The sequence below is a fragment of the Styela clava genome, chromosome 4 (genome assembly GCF_964204865.1).
Source record: "Styela clava chromosome 4, kaStyClav1.hap1.2, whole genome shotgun sequence".
Classification (NCBI taxonomy): Eukaryota; Metazoa; Chordata; class Ascidiacea; order Stolidobranchia; family Styelidae; genus Styela; species Styela clava.
The window spans coordinates 12,194,276-12,210,987 of NC_135253.1; the positions used below are offsets into that span (position 1 = coordinate 12,194,276).

General features: G+C 35.9%; 1 long non-coding RNA gene across 1 annotated transcript; it reads right to left on the reverse strand.

Annotated features, from left to right (window-relative positions):
- Window positions 1-2,409: 2,409 nt before the first annotated feature.
- On the reverse strand, window positions 2,410-7,886 carry LOC120326689 (uncharacterized). Its single transcript, XR_005567445.2, has 2 exons — window positions 5,356-7,886; window positions 2,410-3,731 (listed from the first exon to the last, which is right to left on the reverse strand). It is a non-coding gene; the product is annotated as an uncharacterized LOC120326689 (long non-coding RNA).
- Window positions 7,887-16,712: the final 8,826 nt, after the last annotated feature.

Here is a 16,712-nt window from a genome sequence, read left to right on the forward strand (position 1 = left end):
TGATAACGTAATTTCAAGAAAAGATGTTTCAGGACGTACTGGAATATTTATCGATCACAGGAATAACGTTCATAACGAAAAAATGTCTAAAGATAAAGACTACTCACTGTCGGCCGATATAGCTCTGCATTACAATGAGCACATTGGGGCTCTGGATTGGCGCCATTTTAATCTTGGCGTGGCGAATTATCAAAATAGTTTTTATTGTGTGGGACAAGTTGGCAAGCTGATTAGGGAGAAGCACCCACAAAGCTCTCCACATTGGAACAAGATAAGCAATTTTTTCTTCGCCAAACTTTCCAGAAACGGCAAAGCTGGTAATCTAGAGTTTCAATTAATTCAAATAAAATTCGATCCATTCGAAAATCTGAAAAAAACGTTGTTGACAAAAGAAAAACTTGTTGACCCGCCCGAATTCCACAAAAACGCTGATTGTGAAATTCACTATGATGGCTTGGATGGTGGACATGGATATCAAAGTCCTCGTCTAATTGTATGGAAAGATAATATGTACTTAACTTTCACCAGCAGGCTGCAAGTATATAATCGCTCATTTTGCCCACCTGGCAGTCCAAGGCATTTATACATATGTAGAGTTGTGCTTCACCAACATAATTCAGGTGCTATTGCTAGCTGTGAAAATCCTGTCTTGTTAATTTCTGAGGATGCTATTGACAAAGCACAAAAAAATAAAAATAACCTTGCCTGGCTACCGTTTGTACATAATGTAAATTTATACATGACGACTACGTGGAATCCTCGTGTGGTTATCGACTGTACGTTATTGTTGATGAACAAGTCAAACCACTGCATTCGTGCTTTCAAATCTTACTCAATACACGAGAAAAAAATGGATGAAAATAAATCAGATGAATTCGACATCAACGTTGGCACAAAAGCGATATTCGTCGGCCCGACGGCGAAGAAGTCGGGGTACTATATAGGGGCCTATAATACATTTTATACGGACAAGCGTAATAAACGAGTTTGTTTAAACTTTTTGTATCGTTTCAAGCCAGAACCTCCATTCACTCTCACTTCTATAAAACCTCTAGATCTTGTTAATCAACCAACTGAGAGATTTTCAAATTTGTCAAGCAACGGACCCGTGTTTTACAAGAAGATGTATCCTTCGTCGTATCAATGCGCGGTTGTGTCAGACCTCAGCTTGTGGACATGGAATAATGAATCGCCAAACATGCGGTTGATCATTACATACGGAGTGTCAGAAGCAGAAACAAGAATTCGTGAAATGGACATTGTATAAGAATTATCCTATGTGAATTTTCTCATAATGCATATAAATATTTCTCATCGCTGAGTTCTTTACTCGGAGTTGGTTAATTCTGATTTTTATGTTTGATATTAAATCGATGTAACTAATGCGTCCTTCGCATAATACGTTTCTAAAATTATAGGCGAAAGGCGTAATTCAGAGATTATTTATTCTATAAACGATTGCCGTTGATACAAAGAATATAGAGTGACGAATGCATGTATTCTAGGTAACGGAAAATATGTATATGACTTCCTTTTCATTGGCATACATTACATAAATTAGTCGTAACACGCTTTTGTAAAAGCGTGAACCTCAGCGACAGGGTTGGTAACGTCCTAAACATATACAGCAAAAATATGCACATACAGCCAATGTCATATATATACATGAGCGTAGTGGAGGGATACATAAGAGAAGCTCCAATCTAAATTGTTATATTGGCCCACAATCGCTGATCACTCATAAAATGAAGGGGGCGTCAACAACCTTGTTTATAAAATCCATTTACTGTGTTGATCAGTGGTCCCAATCTTTTTTGACACATTCCCCCCTTGACCTTTTTTAAACTCCTAATTCCTCCCCCACTATGCACAAAAATTTTATTTGCATCTGTTATTCAATCTTATCACACAATTCTAAGTTTTTGTTAAAATTTATTCGACTTTTTCAATAGACTTTATGATACTGCTGGCCTTTGAAAATCACCAAAATCGTCATATGCTTGTTACGTCATGCTTCATTCAGCCTCAGTAGGCTACATGGCTCGATCCATGAAACCACAGAGCTTTAGGTTGAAAATGATCATTTTTCATGTCTTGTCCAATTTATTACATCATGTCTGGGGTGGTATGCGAGCTCGAAACAGGTCTCAGTACTTATACTTGCTGCCATTAAGTGACAGCAAAGATATAAAAATAAGAATGTTTTTATGGCAATGGGTAAACCGTTCTTTTATGTTTGTGTTACTTTGACGACAAGACTTGAGACGTTCACTTCATAAAAAGGTAATCATCAGGTATGGACGTCCATATAGCTAAACTTCAATAGGCGAGCTTTTGACGGTTGACACAAAGAATGTCTTTCTCTTACATGACCAACGGTGCATATCTACAACAATATAAAACTCGAGAAGGAATAGTCTATGCTTTTTATTCGACAAAAATATACACCCACGTAAATACCACAACAATATATCGTTGGAAACCCTTTAGTTAATCATAGCGACCTTATTTCATAAAATCATTCAGTAGCAATCTTGGATCACGTTACAGTGAATCATAGCTCGTCCCAATTTTATACAGCAGTAGAAAATGACGCTCCAACTAAGAGGTTTCTTCATAAATATAAATGTTAAATGCACTAATTTCAGTTTAAGTGTTTCTGAAATCACAGTACAAAATTTGTCGTTCGTTTCATCATCAATATGGCATACTGTTAAAAAGGTTTTAAACAAACAATATAAAAATAAACATGAAAAATATGGTCGAATTTAACAGTGTTTTTCTGTTCAAAACGTTTTCCTGATTACTACCGTGTTTCCCCGAAAATAGGACCGGGTCTTATTTCAGTTTCCTTCCGAAAAATAACACTAGGGCTTATTTTCGGGGGATGTCTTATATTTTCATTTATCAAAACAAAATTACAAAGTAGAGAATTACGAGATTTTCTAATATACCAGATATGAATATATTTTCAGGGTGGGTCTTATTTTCGAGGAAACACGGTATTAAACTTTCAACAAATGCTACTAATTGTACAGCATTTGGTGCGACAGTTCATTATAAAGAGAATCAGCAATACCCACAGATTCAGTTACGGAAATGCTAACTTCATTGGTGGGATAGTGAATCAGTCAGTCATTCTGTCAAATCTAAGCTATTTCTTGATAAAATATGCTGCAGATGGAAGTTTAAAAACGAAGATGCATATTTAATATGAACTGTGTTTGCTGGCTTTGAAAAAGATAATAACGCTGAAAGGTATCGGTACCTTATACTCATACTTCACAATAGTATACAACAATCCCACTAACGTTGTAGATTCATAATGTGATATCCTAGTGTGAGGTAACATTACTAGTTACCGCCTTCCATAAAATATTTCGCGAGGCAGGTGATATATCTTTTTTCAAACCTGAGTTGAAAACACTGAGGAGAGGCTATAAACTTAAAGCCGATAAGCTGGAGTACGATATCAATATAATATAATATTTTCTACATATTGAGTCCGTGTCGGCATCGACAATGACCAATAAATATGATATATATATAAGCGATGTCAAACCATCCAGTGATTAAATAACAAAAAATGACTTTCACACTAGACGGCAATTATAACTGTTATTGAATCTGCAGAATAGTCACAAAATATCCTCCCATCGATCGTAGAAGACTTGGTAGATACCAGTACGTTGTGTATGCTGACATTGTCAAGACTAATAGTAGAACAATATCTGAAACACAATACATAATCAGAATAAATATTATTTGTTGGTGGGCATAACTTGCTGTTCCATACTTGTTAGAGTATATTGTAACGAAAATGTGAAATTTGTATTTTACTGCTAATAATTGTTCATATTTTATTAGAGGTTTTAGATTTTCTGTAAATTTAATTTTAGGTCTTGAACTTCTTACTGCTAGCCGCTTAATCAATCGTTTTAATTCCGTGCGAGTATAATAAAATTGCCAGCTTGGCAACATTCGTGGATATTCAAGTGGATTTTGTACCGTCGATAAAATGTTGCCAGTGGGGGCTACTACTGATACCAGAACATATTCTGGGTCACCATTAGTTGATAATTACACAGAAGAAATAGTACCACCCTCACGACGACGTGAAAAATTACCGGTAAGAATTGAAAGCGATTATTTACGCGCAATGTGGTTTGTGAAAGAGATAAATAGCAATCAGAGGAAGTTCTATCTGCAATAAAGTCAACAAGGACAGCACAGTACTTTTAAGCACGAAACAAACAGCTTATAATCGCTCCTACGTTCTGTATTGTGGAAAACCTATGTGGGTCATTGTAATACAGTTTTGTTCCATACAGAACACAAGTCAGGCTACCGCTGGACTTTGCGACGCAATGCTATTATTTATATATATCAAATCTGAACAAATATTCTAGCAAAATACTTGTACTTCGTGCAACGGTTTCTGTTCTTTTCTTCCTATATAATTTGTTTGTTTTAAAAAGTTATCAATTCATCGCCCACTCTTGGATTCACTATATTAATCGCATCACTATAGCACCCACACTGTTTTTGTTATTGTTTTGCATATCGCAGGCGCGATTGAGCCCGCGGGCAGCTATACGGCTCACTAAGTATAGCTAATGAATAGTATAATAATTTACTACCTTTCACGCCCATATTTTCAAAAAGCATTATAAATGTTTAGGTTTATTTAAATGTAATGCGTTTCCACATCAATTTAAACAAATTTGGATATCCAATACCGACCTTCGCTGTGAACAGAGTTATTGCAACTTATGTTATAAGGTTAAGTATTTATATTAGAAAAACTGGTGATAAGATAAAATGATGGAAGTGTGATAAGTATGGTGTAGTCACGACTCTCCAGAGGTGTGTGTACCATGATAAAGGTAACTAATTTTGTTTGCCTATTCTACAGCAAGTTGTGGAAAGGGACGCAAGCCTATGGGCAGGGAATATATTCACTTGGCTAACACAGACAGTCCCCGAACTCGTAATAGAACTAAAATAAGGAAAATCGGAATCAAATTATGGCCTAAGCTAACCCCAACCTGGTACACACACTACGGGAGTACCGTAGTCACTCACACTGAACGCGATCTTCAGCAAGTACTAAGTAATCATAGTTCTCCAGTGCTATTAGAAACTATTTTGTATTTATCAATCACAAACAATTTTAAAATTGTGAGTAATTATTGGTTAAACTATAGATTTGGATATATAAATATATATTTATAGATTGAATAATCATTATTAAGACAAATAAACGATATATTTTAACACCGATGAGATGCTCAGCATCGGTCACATATGTTTCGAACAAGATAAATGTCGCAAAAAAACTCTTATTTTACTTACTGAATGATCTTCTTTCCCATGGAAGTAGCATGTTAAGTCCAAAACTGTAACAGTACACATAATATATCCAATATATATATTCCCATAACGTAACAGGGGGCTTACTAACTCTGACCGAGTCATGCATGTTAGCGTCTTTGAATTTTCGGAATATTTGAATCGACGTTACCACGGAGCAGTACCGTATGGCACAATCCTATTGTTCGACCAGCCCTTTGACGGTATTGGCGGATGTAGTCTGTTTAACGGAATTCGTGTAAATTACTTATCTATTGTCTCAGCATATAATTTGCCCACAGCCATTCATTCAAACGCTCGAAGTAAACGCTGGGCAATTAGTCAACGGAACTACACTGAAAGTATGTAAATATTTGTTATATGACGCGCTTCGTAGATGATAGGAATATCTGTGAGACATGTAACAACCCAACCTTCAAGACAAAATACAGTTGACGCAAAAACCCGTACACGTGACTGAATAATAGAATACCACAGTGGGTGGGTGACTCGCGAAATATATGCGTACAGTGACCGAAGCTGGAACAAGGTTATGAGAAATTTACACATGATCGACTTTGAGAAAAGACAGCCGCGCTTTCAGAAAACATGATTACCAGCGCCCAAAAACAGAAAGTTTCGCAATCGAAGAGCGACGGACGAGTCAATTTCGCCCCTTCGAGGCGTGTTGACCCATAACCTACATAAGTTGATGTCTGCATTATTTTGGGTTTTATGCTCATATTCAGCTTCCGTGAACATTGTGATAGAATACTTTAGAAGATAAGAAACAGACAAGTGCATAATTTACGTCCTCACCCACTTATATATATATGTGTAAAATTTTATTGCGTGGGTTTTCAATCACGAGCAACTTAGATGTTTGACAAGTTACGCAAGCGCAACTCAGGAGGCGTGTCTTGTGTTATTTCATTGACCAATGGCAGTATGAAAGATTAAAATCTACTGTTACAACATTGCTTACGTTTGCCGGGAAGCTGGGCCGGTTCATCATTCAGGGGTAATATTTGTTGAGAATATTCAAAAGTCGTCACAAATATGCAAGCTATCACGCACATCCACACTTAATTCAGCAAATTAATCGCAGAGTATTCTCATTGGACTCGGCCAATGATGCGTTGGCAGTTCGTCATTACTTCGATTGACAGTTGATTTTCTTAGATAGCGGGCTTGGTTACTATTATGTCATTGCCCCATCACTAATATTCTTTGATTTGTTTATATGCGGTTAGGTTATTGTCACAACTTTCTCTATTCATCTTATGTTGTCTAGTAGTTCTGCAGGCGCTCAAGAAGTGTATGTACTAATTTGGAGGTAACTAATTTTGTTTGCCCACTTTACAACAAGTTGTGTTAAAGGACTGAAACCTATGGACAGGGGGTATATTCACTTGACTAACACAGACAGTCCCCGAACTCGTTCTATAACTAAAATAAGAAAAATCAGAATAAAACCATGGCCTAATCCTAACCTGGTACACATACATTGGGAGTACCGTTCTGCTAACCAAAATAATAGTAATCTATCAAAATGAACAGACTCAAAGAAATATTAAAAAATAAGTGGCATCGCGATAACATGATTAACCGATTATATTTGTACTTTGCTTCACAGTGAACACCAGATGTACAGGGACAGTTAAACATACTATATCCCCCCTTTTTGATTTACACTATCTACCTCGAAAATCAGTTATAAAAAATAAGCATTTAAAATAAGCAGTTATAAAAAATATTGCTTTTGACTATAGCGACCACTTTTTCGTCCATAACAAAAGCAAAAGTATACATTCCAATGTACCTTTACACAAGCCAAAACTTCAGATATGAAATACAAGAGAGCAATAGTCATATATGGACACGAAGATCGAATGTCCGAACAAAGTCGGGGCTCCCCAGAATTAAAGAAAACAGCAAACTTGTTTTTGAAAAAATAATAAATAACTACAGTAACAATTTAGCAAAACATGCCACATCGTGTCCATTAATCAGAACTCAGCTAATTTAAGTGGGAGAATTCATTGACCGATATAAACCATTCATTCATTCAACTGTTCGGTTCCCAATAACGAAAACGCCAATAGGTCGGTATTCATAAAACTCTTTTCCTCAATACCTCATTGCTAAAAAGTTTCTGTCAATTATCTTTCAAAATTTAAAACCTACTCAATATTGTCTTTTCAGCTCAAGAAAAAACTTCTGTAAAACACTCCTATTAACTATCTATCTCTTATCTATTGGTCTACAATACTTTGTTCGTGAATAGAATTTTGTCTGTCATACATTAGTGACATCGATTGCAGAGGTTTTGTGTCACGGTTCGTGTGTCTGGTTTCCCTTTTCGTCCTCGACACATTTGATAGACTTCGCGCGCTTGGAAACACGTATATTTAATTGATCACAGCCAAATAACTTTTTTGTTTTATCGTGATGGTCAGTCGTGCATTGCGATTCGAGTACTGCCTCAGGAAAGTCACAAAAGTTAAGTTATTCATCTGCGGTTTTTAGTAACCCTAAATATTAAAGAGACAAAATTAGGGAAATATACGCAGGTAGGCAATTGGAACTCTACTCGGAATTCAACTCTAACAGACCTTTCACATAGTAGTAGTAATATATTACATATTTAGTGTCTCACTGTTTTATTTCTAGCTTCAGTCTTTTTTCAGTAAATATTGAGCGCCACACCTCTGCAGATCAGGGCAAGATATTTTCACACCCCAATAGACAATGGTCCCGTTCAATGCTTATTTGATAGGTAAACAGTTTTGTTCCTATGTCATCACTAATCATCGACTGGAAGAGAACCATGCGCATGGCGTTCGTATACTGTATCCAACTTAAACGAACAACGAATCATTCCGAAAAAAAACTTTGTGTAGATTCCTCCTTTTGAAATATTTGAAATCTGATTAAGGCTAGATAACTCCGAGACAACCCACTTGTGTAAAAGGTTAACAATCAGCATTTAAGAACAGGTATTCCCGCGACGCTAATGATGATCACCGCTATTTAATTGATTTGGCTATTCCAATTTTGAATTTCAACTTTGAAGCCACGAATAAATAAATTTTTATTTCTCGTCTTGAACTCAGGCTCATGCTTGAGAGTTGAGCTTGCTTGCCACTCTATAGAAATTATGGGGGCCTTGAATAATGTTCTTTATCAAAAACAATCAAGTTCAACTGTTGCGTTGTCAATAGAATAGTAAATTATGTACTGATCTAGCAAATGTGGTCGAGTGAAAAGAGCAAATCAAAATAACCTTGAAACTAAGTAGAACCGGGATGCATACCACAGCTAATAATATATCTAGCTAGATAAACACCTTTCATTCTAGGCTATGTGATGAACACGAATAATGGCATAGCTCTATTGCTCAAATTAAGAAACCTATATTATGGAACAGGCTAGTTAAGTCCAAATCGTATTCTGAAATTTTTAGAATTTGCAAATCAAAAAGTGATTGGGTTCTCGTAGTTATTGTACACACGCCTCCCAGTTTAGAAACCCGGGAGTAATTTTGATGATGAGTTGCGGTGTCAAAATTTGGCTTGTGAGCATACCCTAACTCTAACTGTCCCATTGAATGGATCTTGGTGTGTATACCTCTTGTAGAAATCCCGCCACACGTGCTCGATAGTCTAACATTTTATACTAGGTGTCCTTCGGAAGATCATTTGGCTCTATTAATTTCTACTGCCAACAAATATTTTCATGTTGAAGGTTACTATCCTCACTTTGCTGCATTGAATTATCGCACTTCTGATTAATGTAATAATCTTTCCAAATGTACGATAGAAAAAGACACCAAGAACGATTATACTGAAACTTCTTTATTCGCGACGAATCTTAGAGTTTGTTCAAGTTCAATAATTTATGCTTTGCTTGAGATTTGGAGGATTTAGTCTGGAACGCGATTATAAATTTACCAAGTGTTTGCCATCTACAAAAAGCGATAGAATTCACTATACCCACTACTGAGCTCCTCTGGCTGGAAAGGCTAAGGGGAGGTCACGAGCAAAAATTAAATTATTTCTATTGCATTTCCATGGAAGCTCATTGGTCGCTGCCAGGATATGTCTTTTTATTGATGAGTAAGCTATTCACTCGATGAACAATACTAAATATTCGAAAATAATGGAATTGAGAAATGCGTCATTTCAAACCAAGATTGCGCTTTATTGAACGTTTAGAAAATTTAAAACACTACTATAAAATGCAGCCTCTGTAAGTGAAACAATTGAGACACGCGGGGCGTAAATTTTTCAGGAGGTGGTCGTTGTATTGTCATTTGTTTATTTATAAATAGATTTATCATACATTTGATTAGCCGTGATTTCTGTATTAATATTTGATAATTCAATGAGGAATTCGATTTAATAACAAAAATAAATGCTTTAGTTTAGCACTGAAACTTAATAAGCAAGTGCTTATTCTTATCCCAACTAATCCAACCCTAGTGAATAAATCAGCTCTTCTCAAGCTTTTACTCGACACGCCCTCATAAGGTTGCTCATAATTCTTCGCGCCTCCTTCATTTTCGGCAAGTGGCGTTTCGGGATTAATGGTCAGCGATTAGTAGGGTTCACCGAACAACTCAGGAAAATATCACATAATCACAAGAAAAGTAGATTAAATGTTTTACTTACTTTTAGGGAGCGATTGTTCGTTTCGCCACTTGCCAACGGTAAACTTTCATATTTTACATTTCTTCTGAGTTCTTAATATTCCACCAAAAATTTTGGTCTTTTTTAATTAAAAAAAAAAAACACTTTTAATTCCTTGTTACTCAACCGTCTTGTTCTGCAATTCTTTCAGCGAGTACGGCATACTGATGTCGATGCGCGACCTTCATATTCATATATTTGAGAATTACTCTACTGTTTTCAAAGTACAGTAATATAGAGCACGTCAGTTCACTTGAGGGCGACCGTGAGCCACTATTCTAATCTTCAAGCCACCCTTGTCCAGGAAGCACACTATCTTTTTGCCGTGATGAGCCAGTCGTCATTTGAAATGGAGCTAGTCGAGACTGCCACCGATTGCTGTTGATATTTACAACCCTTAACAAAAAAGTGGACGAACTTTTATAATTTAATACCTAAATTAGTAGCACCTATGTGCAGGCGATCGCAAACACAGTGAAAACGTATCTCAGCAATACGTGTTGGTGTTACATTGAGCCTTACGAGTAAATGCACCCGAAATTGTTTTCGTTATGCATGATTGTGCTAATAGGATACTCCTCAAAATGCGTTGTGATCATGTGGAGTATGGTGCCACAAATTTCAGCACAAATATAAGCATTTTTCTCACTAGGAACGTCACTCAATAAATCCAAATACAGAACTTTTTTAACATATATATTTCGTTTACTTTTATTTTTGTAATAGTAATAAAGTAACTAGAAGCATTCGAAAGACCAAGCCATGCCGAGCGGATATAATGTGTGCGGTGCTGGTCTAAACTATATTATGGTGGCGCGTTTGGTGTATACGATCAGACCATCTATCGAAAAAGCGCGTTTATGTTTGTTCTAGATCACGGTTGTGCAACAGGCGGCCCGCGGGCCATAGCCTTTTAGTGTGGCCCTTGTCAACACTCAGATTTTTCCTCTCAACAATACAATCCTATTCCGACAGGTTATGTTTAAAAAGTGACTAACGCGAGTAAAAATACATAATATTTTTTCGTCTTGTCGCTACGTAAATCTTTCGCCGTTTGGCCCAATGCCTTTATCACTGTAACGCTGAGCGATAGCCGCATTCTCCTCTTTTTGTGTAACCCAGCTAGATGTCTGAAATCGTTTATATGACCCGCTGATAAATAATGTCACACAACCTTGCTTTAGATTGTTTTTGAACTTCTCTACTTAATTGTTACTAAAACTTCAAACTTAATGATTGCTTGTCCCATTGCCGAGCATACCAGTCCTTGTCCATATTGAATCAAACACAATACTGGCACTGGGTTAATGAAACCGTTGATTTATTTTATTCGTTGTTAGAATATCCAATCAAAATTAAATGACGATAATAATGAGATCTTGATTAATTGTAGAATAAACAAAATGACAGGCAGTAATAGCATGAACAAATCAAATTATACCAACAATATCAAACAACAACAAAGCATTAGTTGAGAAACTTTTTCGTTCGGGCAAGAAATAGGGATCAAGTAAGACAGATTCCTTAACGGGGATGCTCCATCCAAATAGAAAACGAAATATAAATTGTTATACATGAAATATTTTAGTGGTTTCACAATGGCTGACTGGCAGACAAAATTACAAAATGGCGTCATTTCAAATGACGTAGCAGCACTATATAATTTAAATAGTGATTTGGCCAGCAAATAAAATTATTTTTATTATTCTATGATGATACCCGGTATCATTTGTTACATTCAAAAACAAAATTATACAAATTGAGTATATAAAAATACGATTTGATGCCTATGAAACAAAGTGTAACTTTAAACTTAGTTTCTCTTAAACCCGAAAAATTGGAACAACTCATAACGGATGTATGAAAATACAGAAGGTAGGATGATACGCGATACACATTTTATACAAAGCAAGCAAGTTGATTTAAATAGTCGCTATAACACCAGAGCTAAATCTGCTTTAGAGAAATATGCAAACTAGGAACCAAACATTCTGAAAATATTGAAATTTTATATTTTTGCTCATACTGATGCTTAGGCTAATAGCGGCAACTTAAACCAACGTGTAAAATGAATGCGTGAAAATGAAACTTATTACAATAATTACGACTGTTAGAAAATTTGTACACTTAAATAAAATTACACTGATATTAGGCAGGCACTAATATCAGAAAATTTCACTTAGATGTACAATTTATAACAGCTTAGAAATACGATTTTGGTAGCGATGAATTTTAGTATCATGAATAAGATATTGGAACATTCACAGAAATAACTGATAAAATGAAATAAGCAAAAAAGTATTTAAACCATTCAAAATATCCATCTACCATTCGACGCATGCATACGTATATTTATTATCAACGACCCTTTTTCACCAAGCACCAAGCTTTTTTTCTGATTATTGATTTGAATCAAAATATCACAATTATTATTATAAATTCCATTTAAATCGGTCTGATATTTTGAAAATTACTTTTGGAGGTTTTTTCGACCAATGAAATGTAAGCTTTTCGTCGAGTTTATTTCGTCATAAACAGTTTTGGAGCATTATAACCTATTTTAATAAACTAAATTACGCAGTTAACGCAGATAGTATTTTCATGGAAACGTGTGGTAATACTAACGAGAAAAATAGTGACTTTTGATTGTTTCTTTCTAGAAATCAAAAACTGTTCTTTGAGATAATGATAAAATTTCAATGGCTTGAATGGTAGAAACCGTACGAAAATCGAGATGGATAGGTTGATAACAAAAAATAAAGAAGTACTCAAACTGGACAGGGGGTATTGATAGTGGGTCCGAAATGGGATACCAGGAATGGGTGAAAATTCGATACCTTCTCAATGCAAATGCGATACTCGGTCGGTTTCCGGGTCATTTTATACTCAAATGGATTTCTCTTAAAGCAACTGTTGTTCGCAACTATTTTTAGTTTATTAGATCATTTATATTGTTTGTGACTAATAATTTTCTCCACTGTTATTGACTTTGATGCGTTTGATGTCTACGTGGGAAATTTACTACAAAGGGTCTGTGTTGCTGTTGTTTATCAAGTTCTATTGCAAGGACTGCTCATGTATGAAAACCGACTATCATCCAGATGTCTATTTTAACATTCAAAATACCGTTTTTATTTGATATTATTGTACTAATCAGAATCCAAATTGTTTACCGAAACCATTTGAATTTTAAAAGCGCTTCGATTCTCTTTGTCTAACAAGCGCACTAAAATTGAAGAAGTTCGAAATGTTTTGCGTTCTACTAAGCTGCGGGCTGTGCCGTTGCGAGCGAGAAGGCAATTTTTACGGCTCATCGCCTATGCTCGCGTGATGAGCAAGCGAAATGGGATCGGAGGGTCGACGGCTGGCTAACCCCTTATATCCAACAGCGCGAAACGAAGCGTTTTTAATAAGCTTTAAGTATAAACTCCGAGTAAACGTAAAATAAAGTTTATATCGTTAAATTATCCGACACTAAATTAGTTGTGTTTTGGTAGTGCACTCCGTTAACTCAACATTAGCTGATTAGAACCTTGTGTATATTTCGATCCGTACAAGCAAATCAAACGAAGACTTCTATATTGGCCACCGATTTGATCGACAGTACGTTTTAAAATATTTTGTGGTTCAGTTAAGCTTAGCTGCGAAGGAATTAAGTAAAGCCGATAATTGGACTAACGTTGACTTTTCTCCCCAGAGGAGAAATGAAATATCTTGTTTGTTTATTTCGCGTGAAATAATATAAAGAAACAAAATGATAACTGTGAAGATACGCGAACGGTTTTCAAGGATTTTATCTGTCATTAGCCTGCTTTTAAATATGTTACATGGAAACTAGTCTATGCTCAAAGGGCGTGGATTTAAAATTACTTTCTGACTTGACGAGACAGTAAATAAGTCATCAAAAACTTGTATCACGAAAATCACCACTTATCATTCCAAAAAGAGAACATCATCCGATATCAGACACACTCGATGAAAAACATCGAAAATGATTTTCTACTTAGAAACTGAAGTTTAAATCCAATTTTAAAAGTCGTTTGTTTAATATATTATCATGAATGACCGTTCAAGTATAAACAATTTACTGATTTTCTTAACAGCTAGTGCTGTAACACGTCCAAGTTGACCGCGCTGCCATGAATAAAACTTTCAACAAATTTAATAAGTTAATAAAATATCGAATTACGCCCGTTGTCGACATTATAACATGGCGTATCCTCTCCCACGCACAGATAGAATAAATATGCCCATGGGGTTTAGATGATTGGATCAAAAAGCGTCATCTTCGAAATATAAAACTTAATAATTTAATAGTATCAGTGCGCTTCTAAAGTGTGAAGTAATCTGTTTGTTTGGCTAATGCAATTTGTAGCCAAGCTTCCCCTCTGTGGATTATTATGTCTTTTATAAGTGATTACAGCTTCCGATATGTGATGCACAAACTTGGATGGCCTTTTGGTTGATAACCTTTATGCTCGCTATGTTTTAATTTAATTGGAGGCCTCAATCGTCAACTAAAATATATCATGTGATAAGTAGGCAAGTACTTATTACTTACAAATTACTTATGGGAGGATCAAAAATTTGTAAAAGATTGTGCTGTACAATATCATCATGCATTTTTTATAATGCGCAATATAAATTTAATAAACATAGCGCTATATCGCATTTATCAAACTTGAATGTTTAAAGAGTGCAGCTACCTGTGCCAAATAGTTTACTTGATCGAGCGACTTAACGAATAAACAGGGCGGTTTGAGAACCGGTTACAACCAGTATTTTCTTGCGCCGTTGAGAATTGAGAGATTTCCTGTATGGTTTTCAACGTTGCATTCCGCGTGAATAAGCGCGCGAGATGGCTAGCCAATAATCGTCACACATTTTAGAGGAGATTACGCACAATACGGCTTTTGTTCGCTACACTTAATCCCAGTCCTCTCAAAGTTGGCGGTAACCAAAACCACGGAATAGTCTGGTCTCTTTGTGAAATTTTCTTCGAGTTTATTTATAAAAGGAACGCCCATAACTTTATTCCGGCCTAAGGAAACTTGTTTATTCGCTCGATTACGCTTTCGCGATTAACCATGAAAATTTTCTCAAATTGAAATAGCTAGAACCCAAGTCGAGCGAGGGCCAAAAATACAGACAGCACGCGGAAGACATTTTAACACGTTTTGGGCCTGGCTAACTGTGATTTACAAAACAAATCTGCGGGAAGGTTTATCGCTTGATAGTAATGGAAATTCCAAATCGAGTTCGCTGGAGTGCGATTTTATTCCGGCAACCAAAACACAACTTTACATGGAAGCTAATTTCGAGGTATTTCTACTGGGTTTCGCCTAAATTCATTAAAATAAACAAAGTAAAGCTGATTTTACGAGTTTATTTTAGATAGCAAGTCAAGCGATTTTTGGTACATCCGGTATTAGACTAATCCTATTTTGTTGTCACGCAAAAACTTCTTCTTAGTTTTAATTAATTGAAGAAATGTGATGAGATAAAGCGTGGAATGTTTCGGTGTCGGATTATCAACTGAAAAACGGCCAAGACCGCTGATACCAACAAAGACGTTAATACTGTCATTAGGTAAAACGAGTATCGCATCAACACGGGTCACTGATATCAATTTTCACCCATTACGAAGAAAATTCTTAACCCCAGACCAAAATTTTATACTTCAAACCTTGAAGCGATCGGTTATTCAAAGGAATATGACGTAGACGTTCAGCAAGGGGTCAAAAAATATAAAAAAAAATTCAAGTAACCAGACCCTGTGGCTTATGCTAATGCCTGGTGCTAATCCGAATATAGCGTGCAAAGCACTTGTGATGTAATAATGAACTATACGTACATTAAAAACGAGGCCGTCATACGTGGATAAAAAGTTTGCTCCCAATGGCAACAGGTGTAACTCCACTAATCACTTCTTATAACACAAAACACATACCTTCAAAATGGATGAACAATTACTTCACATATTATCACTATATGGCCATTCTATGCTGGGTTAGTATACGGGTATACACACAACATATATACATCAAAAAGTAAAAAAAAAATGCGTCGGCCCGGACGCGGGAGCAATTTTACCCTTCCAGAGGGGAGTTCTATATAATTTGTAAAAAAGGGATAAAAAACGCGACAATCAATGCCGGTGGGACAAAAGAAAAATATCATAATAAGTATTAATATTGTGCCTTACGACTTGCGTATAGACAATGCTAATGGGATAAAAGGTTACAGAGTTATGGTGAGTGGAATCGCCGACCCCAAAGTGTACGACACATGGAAAGTAACGCGAACAGGACAAAATACAAATAAGGGATCGACGAAGTGGCAGTATGCGAGCTATTTACAATGAAAAGAGAGAAAAAACAACGCAAATTGGGAAAACGATAATTTTGGCAATTAGGGAATGCGAGATATCATTCTGTTTTGAACTTTTTAAATGTATCTCAGTGCCTCACATAATATGTAGCTTTGAATTACAATATTTATACTAGCAAAGAAGCAGTTATTGTTCGATCATTTTTGCGAGGTCTAAAATTTGGAAACGCTATAACGTAATAGTGATAATTTAATTTGGTCCTGTTTCGAGCCAGTCACAATTTGCACCATTTTCTCACTCTTTATTTCATTTCCTCCTGCCTTCTATCTTCTTTTATC